Here is a 20,619-nt window from a genome sequence, read left to right as displayed (position 1 = left end):
ATCTTTCCTATGTCCACAGTCCTCCTGGCCCCTCACTGCTCTGCCCCTGGTAAGCTGACCTCCCTGGCCTGGCACAAGCCATGGTTCTGCAGGGGCTTTGCTTGCCCCTTCTCTCTGCCTGGGCAATGCCTGGTCGTCTTTCCCATCTCCCACTCCATTTGTGCTCTGGGAAGGCTTCCCTGTCCCACGCCTGCTCACCCCAGACCGGCTCAAGCCCCCATTGCAAGCTCGTAGAGCACCAGAGAGCTCCGCACTAATCACAGCTGTGTTTTAATATTCATTGATGGGATCATTTGATTCATGTCTGTCTTTCCCATCAGAATGTGAAACGTCCGAGGGCAAGAATCAGGAAACCGTGTGTGTGCCTGTGCTAATGTATGCATACACGTCACATATACATGCTTGTGTGTGTATGTGCACATGTGTGTACATGTGTATATGTGTGTGTATGCATGTGTGTATGTGTGTTTCCTTACCATAATTTCCATTGTCTGGCATGGTGCTTGACACTCACTAAGAACCCAATAAATATTTACTGATTACATGAGTGTATAGCGTTGTATTTCTTTAGGATATTTTTGATAGTAGTGACTTCATTTTAGAAACAGAGAAACTGAGGCCCAAAGATGTGACTTACATCCATCAAGATCCCGAAACTAGAAAGGGGCTGGGCTGGGATTTAAACCCAGGCCTCCGACTCAGCCCAGTGACCTTTGCACGACTCTGACTGCCAGCTCCCCTTGAGGTTTGGCGAGTTAAACAGAAGCAGAAAGTTCAGAGGAAATTTACCGCAAGGCAGAGAGTTTACCAGAGGATGACTTCACCTCTGTGGCAGTGAAAGGCTTTGCAGAAAAACACTGAAAAGAAAATACCTTCCCAATGAATGAGCTGGGCCCGCCTGGCTCAGGCTGACTCACCAAGAAGTCTTCACTTTATAAGGACTTCACTGGGGCTCCCCTAGGCGTGCCTTTTTGCCCTGTATCTAGGTCTGGACAAGGGTAAGTAGGTGAACACAGGCTGCAGGGCTCACAGCCCCGGCTAGACGTGGGCTCTGGCGGCTGTGTGTCTGGAGCCCTTGCCGTCTCCTCCTGCTGTGTGCCTCCTCTATGCAGTGCCCATCTCTCTAGCCATCCCTAGTGTGTGCTTGTAAATGGGTTGCATTAATAGTACCCACCCAATTTCAGTGGATCTGGTTGCCAGGTGCTCTCCTACATGTCTGGCTTCTGCAAAACCTGACCTGGTTAGGTCTGGGAGTTGACTGTGTCCTGAGTGCTCATAAGTCCCAGCCACAACCACCACCGGCCCCTGCCCGGTCCTCCTTTCTTTTGGCCACCCCTCTCCTCTTCTATGCTCTTTGCCCTTGAGGTCACTAAGCAGGTCTGGCCACTGTGGCTGGTGTCCTTTGTGGAAATGTGGAGATTCATCCAAGAAACTGTTTTCTGCAGCTCCCCTCCCTCCCTGGGGCCATGGAGCTGTGTTCTCTGCAGATCTGGGGCAAATATTCCTCCCTGGGCAGCACTGCCCAGCCCCTGCCTGGGTCTCCCAACAGCCACCTCTTCATGTGGCACACACTGGGCCCAATCCCATTTCCCTCCTCTCCTTCCGAGCAACCCCTGTCCCTGCGAGCTGCTCATACAAATGGAAGCTCATGTGCTGCCCGCTCCCACTGGCGGACCCATCAGACAGTCCTGGGCTATGTTTTGATTGCTGGCAGTGAGAGATATAGAAGGCCTAGCCACTTCCACGCACCCTGAATGCTCTTCACAAACACCTTGGGAGGTCTGATTATTACCCGCCCCTCTCAGAGACAGAGAGGCTGAGGCGGAGAGGCAAAGGAATCTGCCAAAGTCTCACATCCAGAGCAGGCAGGACCTCACTGATCCCACTCTCCTGCCCCGGTCACCACGGCGTGATGCATTCGCCTGTGAGCTCAGCCTGCAGCAGAGGTTCACATGTGGGGCCAGAAAGGCCCCAAGAATGCTAGGAATGCAGGAAGGGGCCTTGAGGTGACCTCAGGAATTCTTGGCACCTGCCAGGACAAGTGATGGGAATAGCTGGGAGGGTGACATCCCACCTTGGTAGCCGGTCGTCACCAGCAGCATGTATTTGTGCTCCATCAGAGCTGGATAATGACTAAGCTGAGGGCTGAGGGTTAGGAGGAAAAAGAAAGCATGATGTGGCCCAAGGCCACAAGCTCTCTCAGGGGAGGGAAAGGACAGGTGTGAGCTGAGCAGTGACCCTGTAGTCCCCTGAGAGCCAGTGCCTGCTGCCGTGCGAGGACACTCTCTATCGTCACCTGGTGTCCGTTCCCCAGGGTGAGGAGCAGACTTCCAGCTTTGTGCCCCATTTCAGCTGTTTCCCAGCTGTGGACCTTGGGCAAGTCACCTCCCTTTCCTGAGCCTCGGAGTCTCATCTGTAAAACAAGAATGTGCGATCCCCTACTTCATAAGGGAGTCGGGAAGATGAAACGAGACAAGAGTCGTACAGAACTTGGCACATTGTGGGTGTTCAGTAAATGCAGGTTTCTCTCCTCCTTTCACCACATGGATAGCAGTGTCAATTTCCACCCGCTTTGAAGAGAGACAAGCCCAAGTTTGAATCATACCTCTACTATTTCCTGGCTGTTTAATCTTGAGAAGCTATTTCCCCTCCCTGAAGCCCAGCTTCGTCTGTAGCGATGGGAATAACACCAGCACACAGTAGGTCTTTTAGCAAGGATCACCTAAGGTAGCATATCACGATTTCTAACAGTTTTCAAGCTTTTAGCCAAGGGCCCCGGGGCCTGGTGGGACAGGGACCGAGTTGTTGCATTTCCAACAAGCTCTTGGTGATGCTGGTGCTGTGGATCTGGGGACCACACTTTGAGTCAAGTGGTAACAGAGGAAGGCCAATGGAAGTGTGGGGGAGGGGATAGAACAGAGGCAGCAGCTGGGAGACTTTTAGGTGGGCCGTTGCCTGCAGGATGCCACCTGATTGAAGTTGGACCTCAAGAGTATTTGGCAATTAATTAATCTACTTATTTATTTGTGCAACAAGTAAATATTAAGTATCTTTTGCCATTATTTTTAATGCAAGTTAAAAGGACAGGAAGTGACTCCCTGTCCCTAGCACTGATATATTAGGTTGGTGCAAAAGTAATTGCATGAATTACAATTAAAAGTAATGTCAGGTTGGGCACGGTGGTTCATGCCTGTAATCCCAGCACTTTCGGAGGCCCAGGCAGGCGGACCACGAGGTCAGGAGTTGGAGACCAGCCTGGCCAACATGGTGAAACCCCATCTCTACTAAACTATAAAAATTAGCGAGGCGTGGTGGTACACACCTGTAATCCCAGCTACTTGGGAGGCTGAGGCAGGAGAATCGCTTGAACCAGGGAGGTGGAGGTTGCAGTGAGCCGAGATCACGCCATTGCACTCCAGCCTGGGCAATAGAGTGAGACTCTGTCTCAAAAAAAAAAAAAAAAAAAAGAACAAAAAAGGTAATGGCAAAATCTACTTAATATTTTAGTTTTTTGCCATTACTTTTAATGTGATTACTTTTGCCCCAACCTAATATATCAGTGCTGGGATAGAGAGTCAGTTCCTGTCCTCTCGGGGTCTTTGTGCAGAAGGGGTCAGGCAGGTGCTTCTTACACCCCAATCCCCACGAACTGTGGTTGCCTCAGCATAGGCCACCCTGAGTTCTAAGACAGGAGCACTCACCCCAGCTTGAGGGTCAGAGGAGGCCACGCTTGAGGTCCCAAGATGAGGACAAATCACCCTGTGGAGGAGGGCGGGAGACGTGTCCGGGCGGGAGAGATGTCCGGGCGGGAGACGTGTCCGGGCGGGAGACGTGTCCGGTGGGGAGAGGTGTCTGGGCGGGAGAGGTGTCCGGCGGGGAGAGGTGTCCGGCGGGGAGAGGTGTCCGGGCGGGAGAGGTGTCCGGGCGGGAGAGGTGTCCGGCGAGGAGAGGTGTCCGGCGGGGAGAGGTGTCCGGGCGGGAGAGGTGTCCGGCGGGGAGAGGTGTCTGGGCGGGAGAGGTGTCCGGCGGGGAGAGGTGTCCGGGCGGGAGAGGTGTCCGGGCGGGAGAGGGGTCCGACGGGGACAGGTGTCCGGCGGGGAGAGGTGTCCAGGCGGGAGAGGTGTCCGGCGGGGACAGGTGTCCGGCGGGGAGAGGTGTCCAGGCGGGAGAGGTGTCCGGACAGGAGAAGGGTCCGGGCAGGAGAGGTGTCCAGGCAGGTGTGGTGTGGGAAGCAAGTCACATAGACACACAGCCAGGACAGAGTCTGTGTATCTGCCACTGTTTTACAGCCTCATGAGAGGCTTGGGAGGCAGGGAGAGTTGGGGTCACTGCTGTGCGCTGGCCGCCCTGTGTCACCGACATGCTATGTGACTTCTCTAAGGGACATGCCCTCCGCTTCTGTAAGGTGGAGGTGAGGATGCCTGTCTGAGTGCTTTAGGGAGGAGAAGGCCGAAAGAGACCACCGCAGTCAGGAGTCTGGCTCCCAGCAGGCGGTCAGCTACTCTGAAATTCCCTCCCGACGACAGGGAAATCCACTGTCCAAGCGTGGGGTCCTGACTCCCTGTGGCCTCCACGAGTGGGCAGGGGTCCCCTGCCCTGTGGTGCTCACCATGCCTCCTCAACCCCAATCAGGTTGTCAGATGAGAAGGGAGAGCATGCCAGGGTCCCAGGGAGACTGGTTTGGTCAGAGGCTCAGCCCCTAAACCCCTTGTCACCTCCTGGCAAGAGACCAGAGACCTGGCTGAGATAACAGGGTTATTGCCGTAAACAGAGTCCTCCAGATAAAGAGAGAAGAATAAGAACCTTGTTTGTCCTCCCCTGGCCCGACACCCAGTAGCATTCTATCTCCCAGATGGCTGGGCTGCAGTGCCCCAGGGCTGACCTGACTTCAGAGCTGCCGCTTGGTGCCCACCCTCCTCTGGCTCACTTCCCACTTCCTGCTCCTGACCCCACCGGCGTATCTGTTTATTTTTCCCTTGAGAGTTTATGTATTTTCCCAGAGGATGCAGCGTGGTGTAGGAGAAAGGCCATGGGAGTCCACGGCAGATCTGAATTTGGATCTCTGGGATCCAGTCCTCTGGGCAGGCTGCTTACCTTGGGGGTGACCCACTGTCCTGATTTGCCTGGGACTAAAGGGGTTCCCAAGACATGGGACTTTCAGTTTTAGAACTGGGACAGTGCCAAGAAACTGGGGATGAGCTGGTCGCTCTGTTTACCTCTCTGAACCTCCATTTGCTCATATCTAAAGCCAGGATAGTTACTCTGTGTCAGAGGCCGACATGGGATAATGCAGGGAAGCATCGCGCACATGGTGAGTCCTCAGTGATGGCTTTGGTTATTTATTTATCTGCCTGGAGGAAATTGCAGGGCCTTGACCTTGCATTTCTCACCTCCCTATTCCCAGGAACTTTTCTCAACAGTGCATTTGAGAACTCACTAAACCCATCTGTTGTGCTTTGCCCCAAATTGCTTTTGATTGACAAAGCTCAAGCAATAAACAGAGACAGCTTACTAAAGGGAGACAGATGGAAAACCAGGAGACTGGGCTCATTCTTGACTCTGCACTAAGTTACTGTGTGACCTTGGGGAAGTTGCTTTGCCTCTCTGGGCCTCCATTTTTCCATCTACAAAATGCAAGATTGGACTGGATAGTGCTAAGTGTACCTTCCAGCTCTAATATGTCGTGATCCTGTAGTTCTGATGCTCATTACCCTGTGAGCTGCAATGGGGGAGTTAGGAAGGGAGGGAGGTCTGGTTGATACTGGTACAGGGGTGAGGGGGGAGGAGGGACAAACTTCTGGTGCCTCCACAAGCAGCAACTAAAATATGAAAAATGGCATTAGATGGACAATGACAAAGGCAACTTAAAGACAGTGCAACTAGTTGATGTCTGCAAAGCAGCCTGGGACCAGGCCCCTGGGCATTCCTTTACTTATTCCTTTGTTCATTCATCTGTTCCTTCATTCCTCTCTTTATTTGTTTTTCATTTATTCATTCATTCTTCTGCTGAGTGACGTCGTAGCATAACAATGGAGAGCATGGACTCTGAAGCCAGTTTGCCTGGGTTCAAAGCCCAGCTCTGCCACTTAGTTCTGTGACCCTGACAAGTACCTTGACTTCTCTGTGCCTCTGTTTCCTGATCTGTAATCAGTGTCGTGCATTTGGAAAGTGTTATATACATGTTTGCAATTATTGTTTGTTTATTCTTTCACCATTTACTAGGAGACAGCTGTGTGACAGGCACTGGGCTGGGCGGCCACCAGGGAATCAGGGGAAGTCACAAAGGGTTAAATAGGTAATTACTAAGTCATGTGGTCAGTGTTGTGGTGCAGGTAAGCACAGGGTGCTATGGAAATGCAGAGGAAGGGCACCTAACCTGGATGGGATGGGCATGAGAGGAGGAGTGTTCCAGAAAGACTTCCTGGCAGAGGTGGTATCTGACCTGGGTTATCCTGTGAGCTGCAATGGAGGAACTGCGGAGGTTAGCCAGGAGTGAATGGGGTGGGGTGATGGGAACCTCCTGGAGGGGAACAGCTTGGAGGGGAGAATACGGATATTCAGGGAACAGATATGGTTTGGTGTTGCTTGCAGGGGGATGGGTGTATTACTCCGTTTTCATGCTGCTGATAAAGACATACCTGAGACTGGGTAATTTATAAAGAAAAAGAGGTTTAATGGACTCACAGTTCCATGCAGCTGGGGAGGCCTCACAATCATGGCAGAAGGCAAAAGGCACGTCTTACATGGCAGCATACAAGACAGAAGGAAAACCAAGCCAAACGGGTTTCTCCTTATAAAATCATCAGATCTCATGAGACTTACTCACTATCACGAGAACACTATGAGGGAAACCACCTCCGTGATTCGATTATCTCCCACCAGGTCCCTCCCACAACAAATGGGAATTATGGGAGCCACAATTCAAGATGAGATTTGGGTGGGGACACAGCCAAACTGTATCAGTGAGGGAGGTGGCAGGTGAAACTGGAGGGAGAAGCAAAGCCTTGACTATGCTGGACATTCCAGGACTGCTAAAGAGGAAATATTTTATCAGCTGGGCTAGTGTTTCCAACCTTTAGAAGCATGCTGGAAATAAACCCTCCATTATATGGAGATTTATTTATCACTAAGTTATGTACATGCACTACTGTACACATGTATCATGTACACTATAAGACACACAAAAATAGAAAAATGAAAAACATGAGATAAAAAAAATACATGTAGGTTGGGGATGGTGGCTCACAGCTGTAATCCCAGTGCTTTGGGAGGCAAAGGTGGGAGGATCACTTGAGGCCAGGAGTTCAAGACCAGCCTGGGCAACATAAGGAGACCCCATCTCTACAATAATAATAATAATAATAAAATTAGCCAGGCATAGTTGCACACACCTGTAGTCCTAGCTACTCGGGAGGCTGAGGCAGAAGGATTGCTTGAGCCCAGGAGTTTAAGGCTACGATGAGCTATGATGAGAAAAAAAGGAATACATTTAAATAGAACTTTTGCTACTCTTTCTCCCTAAGCCAATGGCTTTTCCTATGTGTCCCCGGATTCTCCTCCTCCCCACTTTGGAGCTTACTGCTTAATACCATGGGGTGCATGAAGGGATGGTAAGTGGAAGACAGCAGGTTTTTTACCTTTAAAAGACCACTTATATATTTATATTCACTGGTATTCCTATAGTCATCAAAATGAAGACATAGCTGTCTATTATTAACATCAAAAGGTGCTAATCTATTAAACAGAAAAGTTGTAGGGAGACCAACGATCCCAGTTTGCCCAGGACTGAGTGGTTTCCTGGATCACAGGAGCTTCAGTGCAAAAGCCAGGACAGTCCCAGGTGAACTGGCTCACCCTAGTTGTATGTCTAAAACAATCCCATTTGGTGAAAAACATAAATGTGACCAGGTGTGGTGGCTCACGCCTGTAATCCCAGAACTTTGGGAGGCTGAGGCGGGCGGATCACGGGGTTAGGAGTTTGAGACCAGCCTGGCCAACGTGGTGAAACCCCATCTCTATTAAAAATACAAAATTAGCTGGTCATGGTGGCTACTCCGGAGGCTGAGGCAGGAGAATCGCTTAAACCTGGGAGGTGGAGGTTGCAGTGAGCCAAGATTGTGCCACGGCACTCCAGCCTAGGAGACAAGAGAAAAACTCTGTCTTGGAAAAAAAAAGAAAAAAGAAAAACATAAATGAACATTTAGGAAAGGGTCAGAAGGCTGGTGATCCAAAATGTTAACATTGGTTATTGCTGGATGGTGATGGGCTTTTGATTTAAGTTAAAATTTGTTTTTACTTCTATTTATTAATGTGTTTTTGAGTTTTGCTTGCTTGTATTAAACATTTTTTGACATGGTATATGTACTGTTGTGTGGCTTTTAAGATCTGAAAAACAAAGTTGAGAGTCCATTGGCCAGCGGGGCCGAGTGTGGTGGGGAGGCAGGACCAGCTGCAGGGAAGGGATGAGGAGGCTGGAGAAGATGATAAGAAATGAGAAGGGGCTTGGACTTGGTAGTGGCAGTGAGGAGGGAAGAGAAGATGGGTTGGAGAGATCAATGAGAAAGAGACTTCACAGGGCTCAGTGACTGACTAACCAAGCGGAGACTGAAGGAGAGGCAGAGTTGAAGATACCTGTAAGTTTCTGGGTGGTGTCTTAACTAAGCTGGATCATTCAGGATAAACAACTGTTTTGAGAAGGAGGTTATATAAAGGTGGAGGCTCTGGGAGGCTGGGGACATGCTGTTCATTTGGTTTTGGACACACTGAGGTGCCCTGCCCAGGGGACACCCAAGAGGAGGTACAGGAGTGGGATTTATCACAGGAACTCAGGGAACTGGCTATATACTGGCCGGTTTCTTTAAAGCCACTATTATCAGCGCCTTCTCTTTGAAAGTCCTCCAGTGACACGCTCCTCCAGCCTGGAAGTCCCATCTGATTCATGGCCTGGTTTGAAAGAAGTTAAGTCTTAAGGCACACTAGAGTAATCCATCGCTATCACTCTTCTGCAGCAAAGTGACTCATTTTCATCATATAGAAAATTGCTCTTTTCTCTCTTTGAGTTGAAAGAACTTGTGTATTCTTTTATCTTTTTTTTTTTTTTTCTTCTCCAGAATCAGTATGGTGACTTCAATCCTTTGAAATATATTGAGACTTGTTTACAGCCCAGCCTTTGGCATATCTTGGTGCATGCTTTGTGTGCCCTTGAAAATACTGTGTACTCTGTTGTTGGGTGGGGTGTTCTATAAATGTCACTTAATTCAAGTTGGTTGACAGTGTTTGTCTTCTGGATCCTTGGTGACTTTCTGTCTACCTGTTCTATCAATGATGGAAATGTTGACATTTCAGACTCTAAGTATGGATTTGTCTGTTTCTCTTTTCAGGTGTGTCAGTTTTTGCTTGAAGTATTTAAGCTCTGTTATTAGGTGCATACATATTTAGAAGGGTTACATCCTCTTGATTAATTGATCCCTTTTTCATTAATAAATGTCCTTCTTAATCTCTGATAATAACCCTTGTTCTTAAGTCTACTATATTTGGTGTTATTATAGCCACTCTAGCTTTCTTAAAATTAGTGTTTTCCTAGTATATATTTTGTCATCTTTTTGTATTTAACTCATCTGTGTCTTTATATTTAAAGTGGGTTTCTTGTAGACAGCATATAACTAGGTCTTGTTTTTTTTAAACTCCAATGTGACAATCTCCATCTTTAAATGTAACTATTTAGATAATTTGCTTTTAATGTAATTATTGATATGATTAGGTTTAAATACTCCATATTTCTATTTGCCTTCTGTTTATCCCATCTCCTCTTTGTTCCTTAATTTTCATTTTGGCTCCTTTTGATTAATTATTTTTTTAAAATGATTCCATTTTATTTTTACTATTTTTTTTTGGTGGTTGCTTTAGGGTTAATGATATGCATCTTTAGGATCCAGGTGTGTGGCTCATGCCTGTAGTCCCAGCAACTCAGGAGGCTGAGACAGGAGGATCACTTGAGCACAGGAGGTTGAGGCTACAGGGAGCCATGATCATGCCACTGCACTCCTGCCTGGATGATGGAGGGAGGTCCTGACTTCAAAATAATAATAATAATGACAATAATAATAACATGCTCTTTAACTTATAATGTTCACAAAACATTATGCCATTTTACATATTTGTCAGTCAGGGTTCAATCAGAGAAACAGAACTGCTGAGACAGCTTTATTATAGGAAATTGTCCTTATACAATGATATGGAGTTGGCTAAACAGTCTATAAAAGGCTATTTTTTGTGTGTCTGGTGCTGCTATACTGACAGTGCAGAGGAGGTAACTGGGAAGGGGAGATGTATTTAAATTGGGAAAGAATAGGAAAAGAGCCGCAACAGACTAGAACTTGCGTGCGATCTCTCACCTCTTCCATGAGGCCAACTTCAATGATAACATAACCTATAAGAGAGGGTGAGGCTTTTCAACATGAAGCTAAACACACACTTGGGTCAGGAGTCAGGGACACTGAAGGATGACTTAGTGGGAACTGGGAGAGCTGTGGGCCCAGCTGCTGCCTCATGACAATGAGGTGACCCGGCAGTTAAGTGACAGTATATATGAGCTGCAACAGCACCTGGTGTCCCTGCTCCAGCTTTCTGAGACAAAAAAAAAAAAAAAAAAAGAACAAAATCAAAACGTAAGCAGCTACTGCTTTGCTCTAGCTTGCAAATGTTGTGCAAATGTCTCTAGTGATCCACGCTAAATCAAAACTATACAGAGAAAGGAATTCCAAGAAATGTAGCTAAGCTTAATTGACACAACAAAAATAAATTACAACAGATAATGTAAGAAACTTAGAAATACTTCCATTCCCCATTCTATTTTGTGTGATATTGTTTTAATATATTTTGCTTTTATGTACCTTATAAACCCCCATACACTGGTATTATTTTTGCTTTAAATAGGTATATTTTTAAGAAGTTGAAAAATGAGGGGAAAACCTTTTACATCTACTGACATGTTTCCCATCTTTGGCACTCTTTAGCCCTTTGTGTTGATTCACGTTTCCACCCAGTATCATTTATCTTTCACTTGAAAAATTTCCTTTACTATTTCCTGTAGTACAGGTCTGCTGGTGACAAATTCTCTCAGCTTTTGTTTGCCTGAAAGAGTTTTTATTTCTTTTTGTTTTGTTTTGTTTTGTTTAAAGGGTATTTTTGCTGGATGTAGAATGCTAGGTTGATAGTTTTTTTTTCCCGTACTTTACAGAGGTTCCATTGTCTTCTGACTTGCATAGTTTTTGATGAGAAATCTGTGAATTTTTGTCATAATTTATCTGTATGTAACATGTCTTTTTTTCTTGTGTACTCTTAAGATTTTCCAGCTGGGTGCAGTGGCTCAAGCCTGTAATCCCAGCACTTTGGGAGGCCAAGGTGGGTGGATCACGAGGCCAGGAGATTGAGACCATCCTGGCTAACATGGTGAAACCCTGTCTCTACTAAAAATACAAAAAATTAGCCGGGTATGGTGGTGGGCACTTGTAGTCCCAGCTAATCGGGAGGCTGAGGCAGGAGAATGGCGTGAACCCAGGAGGCGGAGCTTGCAGAGATCGTGCCACTGCACTCCAGCCTGGGCGACAGAGCGAGACTGCATCTCAAAAATAAATTAAAAAAAATAAAAATAACAATAAAAATAAATAAATAAATAAATAAATAAATAAAAAGGATTTTCTTGTTATCACTGGTTTAAGCAATTTGATTATGATATACTTTGGTGTGGAGTTTTACCTTTATTCTGATTGGGGTTTGTTGAGCTTCTGGGATCTGTGGGTTTATTGTTTTTATCAAATTTAGAAAATTTCCAGCCATTATTTCTTCAAATATATTTCCTGTTACTTTCTCTCTCTTCCCCTCTCCTTCTTGAACTTCAATTACATATATGTTAGACCATTTAATGTCTTTTTTCAGGTCACTAAGCTCTTCTCATTTTTCCCTCCAGGCTTTTTTATTCTCTCTGTGCCTCACTTTAGATAAATTCTACTGCTATAACTACAGGGCCAATGAGCTTTTCTTCTGCAGTGTTTGATTTCCTGGGAATCCTATTTAATGAATTTTTCATTTTAGACTTATATTTTTTCCCCTTTAGAAGTTCCACTTAATTCTTTTTTGTATTTTCAATTTTTCTTCTCATTATGATAATCTTTTCCCATAAATACTTCAAACATACTTGTGATAACTGTTTTGACATATTTGTGTACTAGTTCCATCATTTCTGTTATTTCTGGGTACACTTCTATTGACTCATTTTTCTTCTGAACATGGGTCACGTTTTTCTGCTTCTTGGTATATATAGTAAGTTTTGACTGGATGCTAGATTTTGTGAATGTTACATTGTTGAGAGTCTCAATTTTGTTGTCTTCCTTTAAAATAATGCTGGGCTCTGTTTTAACAGGTACCTAAGTTACTTGCAAGTCAGCTTGATCCCTTTGAAGCCTAAGCTTTGATGTGGCTGGTCTGAATGGGCCTTCATGCTAGGGATAGCTCAGCTTGTGGTTAAGGCCTGACCTCTATGGAATCTCCACTGAATAGAGTTTTTCTCCTCCTTCTCCTCCATCTCCTCCTTTTCCTCCTTCTCCCACTTCTCCCCCTCCCCCACTCCCCACTTCTCCCCCTCCCCTTCCCCCTTCCCCCTCCTCCCCCTCCCCCTCCCCCTCCTCCTTCTCCTTCTCCTTCTCCTTCTCCTTCTCCTTCTCCTTCTTCTTCTTCTCCTCCTTCTTCTTCTCCTGCTCCTGCTCCTGCTCCTGCTCCTGCTTCTGCTTCTGCTTTTTCTTCTTTTGAGACAGGGTCTTACTATGCTGCCCAGGCTGGTCTCAAGCTGCTGGGCTCAAGTGATCCTTGATCCTTGGCTTCCCAAAGTACTAGAATTATAGGTGTGAGCTACCATGCCCAGCCTTGACTGGGTTTTCAATGAGTTCTTACCACTCTAAATGACTGCAATGTCTCCTGGTCTGTGCCAACTCTGGGAATTGTTCAGCTTGCAAGTTTCCAGCTGTTCTTTGCCCAGTCTCACAGGGTTTGATCCCATGTATGTGTGACCTAGGACTCAGCAACAACTCAAAAACATCCCATGCGGATTTCTGGAGTTTATTTTCTGCATAGTGTCTTCCTTTCTGGAACTGTGCCACGCAACTTCTGGCTGAATCCCTGAACTCCAATCTCCACATCCTCAGTTCTGCAAGAGTACTATATTCTGCTTAGTATGCCTCGCCCCAAACCGTGATCTGGAATATAACTCTAGGAAGAAAACCAAGGCAAACACAGGGCTCCTTTCATTTTTTATCTTCTCTCAGGAGTCACGTTAAGTCATTCCTGTTTCTCAATGATTGTAAAAAGTTATTTCATGGATTTTGTTCAGTTTTTTTTTTTTTTTTTTTTCTTTTTGAGAGTCTGGGAGACTCTTGTCACCCAGGCTGGAGTGCAGTGGCACAATCTCGGCTCACTGCAACCTCTGCCTCTCCGGTTCAAGTGATTCTCATACCTCAGCCTCTAAGTAGCTGGGGTTACAGGCGTGTGCCACCATGCCCCCCTAATTTTTTTTTTTTTGTATTTTTAGTAGAAACGGGGTTTCACCATGTTAGCCAGGCTGGTCTCCAACTCTTGACCTCAGGTGATCTGCTCACCTCAGCCTCTCAGAGTGCTGGGATTACAGATGTGAGCCACCGCGCCTGGCTGGTTTTGTTCAGTTTTTAGTTGCTTAGGGTGGGAAGGTAAGTCCAGTCCTTGTTACTTCATCACAGCCAGAAGCAGAAGTCAGGAACTGATATGTAGAAAAGCCATTGAATGGCTCCATTTAAATGCTGTTCCTCTCTCATGAAGCGTTTCTTAATTTCTGTCTCTTCTGTGTGTATTACCCTCACATTCTGCCTTGACATATTAATATAATCACATACATATCTGACAGTCTCAATGGACTATAAGGGGCTCAAAAGTGGGGATGGGGTCTCTCCCTTCTTAGTATTAGTAACTTTCTTGAGCCTAGCATGTGATAGGCCTTTAGAAAGTGAGGCTGGATTTCCTTCTGTGGCTTACCAGTGAACTGAAGTGACCCTGATGAGGCAATGGGTATCTCAGGCTGAAACTCAGGAGGACTGGCTCTCTCTCCTGTGTAATCACCAGTAGGCAGAGCCCCAGGTAAAATCATAAGGGTGCACAATTCTCCCTTATTAGGCGAGGAAGTGGAGGATTGGTTAAAAGAATCCAGGCCTGTCCAGACTTGCAAAACACATCATCCTGACGTTAGAATCCACAAAGCCTCTGGTTTTGATGCAGTGGAAGGGCTTGCCCACAAGTGCCCTGACAGTGTCAGATAATCCTCCACGGGGGGACCAGACCAAACTCCGAGGGGCCAAGTGTCCAGGAGCTGAGGCTGCTGCTGCTCCTGCCCACTTCTTTAGAATGGAATGAGGACAGGGAGTGGCAAGTCCTGGCCACTAGTCTTAGCTTTGTGACCTTGATCAGCTGACTTGGTTTCCTTAACTGCAGAAAGAGGCCTCAGACAGGATGGTCTCTAACACTCTTTTCCCGCCCTGAAGAGCTGGATTCTAGCAACTGATGATTGATGGTCCTGGAAGCCTGTGATTCCTTGAGTTACTGATTCTGGGATGCTAGTAATTGATGGTTCTGAGACACTGGATTTCTGTGGCTCTGTGATTAGAACAGTCTGTGGCTCAAACAATCCATGAGGCTGCGGCCCTCACGCTCTATGGTTCGGATGGCCACAGTCAGTAATGATTCTGTGCACTCTGCAGCGTGCCTCCATGACCCTGCAGCATCCACTGCTCTGGTCTCCATCAGTAGCCATGGAACGGTTGTTCCTAGGATCCAGTCTTCTGTCTGCTCAAGAAGAACCCAAATCTGCTCCCCATTCATTGTTCCCAGGGTCATTAATTCTGACTGATTCACTTACAGGAGCCAGGGAGAAACAGAGGTGCGGGGAATGCCAGCCCGGATGCCCTTGGTCTGAAAGGGTTGAATTGTCTGCCTGCCTGAGACAGCCATTGTGCTTGGCTGTCTGGTGAGGGCCAGGCTGGGTTGAGCTGGCAGCAGGGGCGGGCACCGCAGCACCGTGCCCATTCTAGGGAAAGGTTCTGCCCTCTCAGCCCACCATCCGGCATGTGGCTTCTTTAGTGATACTGGGCCCTGCCAGGAGGGGTGAGCAGGAGGGCAGAGGAAGAGCCCATTGCTGATTCTGCTTGCCCGGGTTCTTGGGGCTACTTCTTACTGGGTTGTGCCTGTTTTGCCATCCCTGGGTGATGCCCCTGATTCTTCCCGGTTCCTAACCTGACTCTGCCTGGGACACGCGCTGTGGCTCTCTGGAGGTCTCTGGACCCGGCTGTGCTGACCTAGCTGGGATCCCTTGCTATATGTTTGTTTCTATTTTATTTCTCTCTAAATGAGGAGTAGGATGTTGTTTCCTGACCTGTGGATTTGGGACAAACCCCTAACAATTCCATCCCTGAACGATGGCAGCTTAAGGTCAGATCCCAATACACAGAAGTAGGCTGGAGGAGAAAGTGAGAAGAGCAGGTGAGCCCCTGACTCTGCCACCCGTTTCCTGTGTGACCTTGGACAGTTCTCTTTCCCTCTGTGTGTTGCAGGCTCTTCAACCTGTAAAATGGGAGGGTAGTGCCTACTTCACCACAGCCATGGGGAGAAGGCCGTGACAACATGAGTATAAACAGGCTCTGCGGACCACGGGTGGGTTACTGTTGTGGAAACAACAGGGCTCGTTCTCCAGAAACACACGTGGTGAGCCCACATCCTAGAACTCACCTCTCAAGTGGTCTCCAGACCTCGTGGAAATGTTTGGTGGGCACCCAGCTCTGCCTCTTATAATGGGAATCACAGACTCTTTCTTTCTGAGAGGAGAGAATGTGATTAGGGGAAATTCATTCATCCATTCATCTATATGTTCTCTAGTTCACTCGTTCATTCATTCATTCATTCATTCATTCATTCACTCATTCATTCATCAAGCTCAGACTATTTGCCAGTCACTGTTTTAGGTGCTGGTTTGTGTCTGAGAAATTTAACCTAGAGAAGGACTTAGCTGTATTCTGGACTCGGAGATATGGGTAGTGGGTGGGAGTGGCCAAATTGACCTAGCCTTCAGCCCTGCCTGGGAAAACAGTCCTCATGGGAGATGAGGCGTGGGTGTCTGCCATTACTTACCTCTCTGTGTGACCTAGGGCAGATTACTTAGCCTTCCTGAGTCTCTGCTTCTCTGTAAGATGTGAAAAGCAATGGTGATCCCCTGCCAGGGTTTCTGTGAGGACTGAATCTAAATCAGGGGCAGCCCCATGTATCTGAGTTTGGGCTCTATAAATGATGCCTCTAAAGTGGAGGTGAAGGTCACAGGAATCAGATGAGCTGTGTTTGAATCTCAGCTCTGCCACTTGTTGGCCAAGGCGCCTTTGGTAAGTCATGTGGCCTGCCCTGCCTCAGTTTCCTCTTCTGTCAAATGGGGCTCATAGATATTGTGAGGATTCAATTGTTAAAAATGTAGATCATGTAGCACAAACCCTGGCACATGGTAGACCTCAATCAATGGTGGCCAGTGGTATTAAATATTCCTTGTGATACCTGAGGGCCCAGCCACGAAGGAGCTTAGACTTCCTTCATCAACTTCTCAGGGAGGTGTGTGCCGCTGAGGGTGTGCAAGATGAGCTTTTGTTTTTATGTGCATATATATTTAAAAATGGATTTTTTCTATAACTTATAGGTACATAAATCTATACATTTTGAGAGTGAACAAAAAGGTTGGGGAACCACTACTCTCTGAGTGGAGGAGCCCCTCACCCCCTGCCCCTGCCCCATAGAGAATGTGGGTGGGATTCTGCGGCTTTGGACAAAGACTCCAGCCACATGGAAAATGGGGACTCATCTTGGACCTGGAATTTCTTTCTATGGAATGAGGCCGGGTGTCCCGCACCCCTTGTTCAGTTGGCCCCACCGGAATTTCTAGATTCCTAAGTCACTGGTTGAGTAGACACCTCTCCTCGCCCCTTGAGTTTCCTGGGATGGGTTTGGTCTCTGTTTGGGTGCCTTGTTGTGGAGTTTCCATGGGGCTGTCTGAGCTTGGTGATTGCACTGATCTCGGGGGCAACACCCCTGCTACCAAAGCCATCTTGAAGGAGGCTGCAGCCTTCCTTCCCCGGCGAGGTGGAGGGAGGAGGAGGCAGGCAGTCCCTGAGGGGTGCAACAGTGACAGATCCCGACCCATAGCCTTGGGCTCAGGACGAGCAAGTGGGGAGCCCCCTCCAAGGCCCTGCTCATCTCTAGGGGAGCCAAGCGCTTAGCCTTCCTTGCCCTGAGGCCAGCTTTCTGTTCCCCGTCTGTTCCAACGTCTGATATCTCAGGCACCTAAGGGATCTGAGTGAATATGGGCCTGGTTTCCAGGCTCCAAAACCATGCATGCATTCATTCACTCACTCATTCATTCATCATTCATTTAAGATTTCACTGAGATTCACCTATTACACGGCAAGCCCTGCACTAGCATTTTGGGAAACAGTGGTGGACTCAGCAGCTTCCAGCTCTCGAGCAGCCTACAGTCTGGAGACCCTGGTCCAGTTATAACCCAACCGGAAAGAGGATAGTGTTACAAAAACAATTTTCATGTGTTTGTGTCACAGATGCCTTTAAGAAAATGATGCAAACTGAGAACCCTGGCCCCAGAAGAGGCAATAAGCACATGCACATGAAATCCTGTCTATGATTTTAGAATGTTTATGGGTTCTCCAGACATCTATTTGAGAACCCCAGATAAAGGGTTCCTGAATTAGGCTAGGTGCAGTGGCTCACGCCTGTAATCTCAGCACTTTGGGAGGCCGAGGCAGGTGGATCAACTGAGGTCAGGAGTTCAAGAACAGCCTGACCAATATGATGAAACCCTGTCTCCACTACAAATACAAAAATTAGCTGGGTATGGTGGTGTATGCCTGTAATCCCAGCAAATCAGGAGACTGAGGTGGAAGAATGGCTTGAATCAGGGAAGCGGAGGTTGCAGTGAGCCGAGATCGCACCACTGCACTCCAGCCTGGATGACAGAGCAAGACTCCTTCTCAAAAAAAGAGTTCCTGAATCATAGTGGGAAAATTACTGAGACAGCCAAAACAGGAGGCTGTAGGAGTGCAGATTTGGGGAATGTTTCTTAGCCTAGGAATTTGGGAAAGACTTCTTGAAGGAAGTCACATCTATTCATTCAACAAGCAAATATCGAGTGCCTACTAAATGCCATCCCTTGAGGATATACCACTGAAAAGGAAAGCCACTGCAATCCCATTTTTCTGGAGTTTACTATCTAGTGGGGATAGACAAGGAAATGAACAAGCAAATAGATGGACAAACACGAGAATGTCCAGAAGTGACGGAGAGGCTTAGGGTAAGATTAAGTTTAAGTGCCAGGCAGAGGCAGTAAGGTTCAAGGAAAGGCCCGATTGTGGGCATGAAAATGCTGTAATAAAAGATGTTTGAAAGACGGCTGGTGTGGCCAGAGCTTAGGGGATGGGATAAGATGGAGTTAGAGAGATGGGCAAAGACCTTGTGCCCTACGGCAGGAAGTTAGGATTTTACCCCAAGCACAAAAAGAAGCCATTTTCCTTTTCCCTCCCTTCCTCCCTTCCTCCCCTCCTCCCTTCCTTTCTTCCTCTCCTCTCTTTCTTTCCTTTTTTTTTTGGGACGGAGTCTTGCTCTTTTACCCAGGCTGGAGTACAGTGGTGTGATCTCAGCTCACTGCAACTGAGTTCATGTGATTCTCCTGCTTCAACCTCCTGAGTAGTTGGGACAGGTGTGCACCACCACACCCAGCTAATTTTTGTATTTTTAGTAGAGACAGGGTTTCACCCTGCTATCTAGGCTGGTCTTGAACTCCTGATTTCAAGTGATCCACCTGCCTTGGCCTCCCAAAATGTTGGAATTACAGGTGTGAGTCACTGCACTTGACCGTTTTTCTTTTCTAAGTTTAGAATTTTAAATTTGCACAAATGGAAGCAGTGTGCACAGAGCTCCTGTCTTTTGATGACCCATCTCTTTTCATCTGACAATGGTTTTATAGGTATAACTTTAAATTAGTTAATTTTTTTTACCTACTATATAGAATTATATGGCACGCACACATCATATTTTATTCATCCATTCTCATGTTGATATGTGCTTAGGTCATACTCTGTTTTTTACCATTGCAACTGATTCTGAAATGGAAAATTAATAGGTTGCAGAGTGTGCAGATGTTCAACATTATGAGAAGTTGTCACTCGGCCCTTCAAAGTTGTCATACTAATTTATATTTCCACTGGCAGCATCCAAAAGATCCCATTTCTTTATATCCTTGCCAACAATTGGTAGAGTCAGTCTTTAAAATTTTTGACAATGTTTTGGATATAAAATGGTAACTCGTTTTCATTTGTATTTCCCTGATTACTAGCGTGGTTAAACATATAATTTTACATTTATTGGCTCTTGGAATTTCTTCTCTTGTGAATTGTCAGTATATATCCCTTGCCCAATTTTCTAAAAGGCTGTCTTTTTCTAATTGACTTGTAGGAGTTGCTTATATATTCGAATTACAAATCCATTGTTTTTTATAAATGTTGTAAATAGCCCACGCTCTTTACTGGAAGGTTTTAAGGAGAGGAGTGATACCTGATTTACATGATTAAAAGATCACTCTGGCTATGGTATGAAGAATTGAAGGGCAGGGCAGGGTAGGCATGAATGCAAGAGGGGAAACCAGTTTGGAGGTCATGATGGTGGCCCAGTGAGCAATGATGGTGGCTTGGACTAGGGTGATAGGAGCAGACATAGGGAAAAGTGACAGTTCCAGGGTCCGTTTTGGAGGCAGAGCTGTCAGGACTTGCTGACGGATGGGAAGTGGGTGAGGAGAACAGATAAGAATCAGGATGACTCTTGGTTTTTGGCCTGAGCAACTGGGTGGATGTGGTACCATTGACTGGGACGGAGGATGACAAATGGAGAAACAGGTTGAGGCTGGCAATAGAGGAATCAATAGTTATGTTTTGAACACATTAAGCTGAGGCAGCCTGTTGATAACCCAGTAGTTATGTCAAGTAACCAGTTGGATCTATGAGTCTGGAGTTCAGGGCCCCAGCCAGGGCTACGGATAGACATTTGGGAATCATTGATATGTGGATGGAATTTAAAGCCACGAGACAGGATAAGATGGAAAAGGCCTGGGGTTCTCAGTGGAGCCTTGGTGCATGACAATATTTGGAGGTAGAGCAGAAGTGGAGAATCAATAGAGAAGACTTACCCCAGAATGTCACTCTCTGAGGGCAGGGGTTTTGTTCTGTTGACTTCCTACTGCACAGCACATAGAAGGCTCTTAGTAAATACTTGCAGAAAGAACACATGAAAGAACAAATAAATGAAAGAAGAGACTGAGAAGTGGCCAATGAGGTAGGAGGAGGAGGAGCATAAGGCATCATGGAAGCCAAGAGTGGTGGGAATGGCCAATTATGTTGAATGTTGTCAAGAAGTTGCGCAGGAGCTAGATAGAGATGTGACCCCTGGATCTGGCAACATAGAGGTCACTGTGACCTTGACAAGGGCAGCTGAGGCTGGAAGGATGAA

This window comes from Theropithecus gelada, chromosome 1, assembly GCF_003255815.1.
Source record: "Theropithecus gelada isolate Dixy chromosome 1, Tgel_1.0, whole genome shotgun sequence".
In the NCBI taxonomy this organism is placed as follows: Eukaryota; Metazoa; Chordata; class Mammalia; order Primates; family Cercopithecidae; genus Theropithecus; species Theropithecus gelada.
This window is presented reverse-complemented; position numbering follows the sequence as displayed.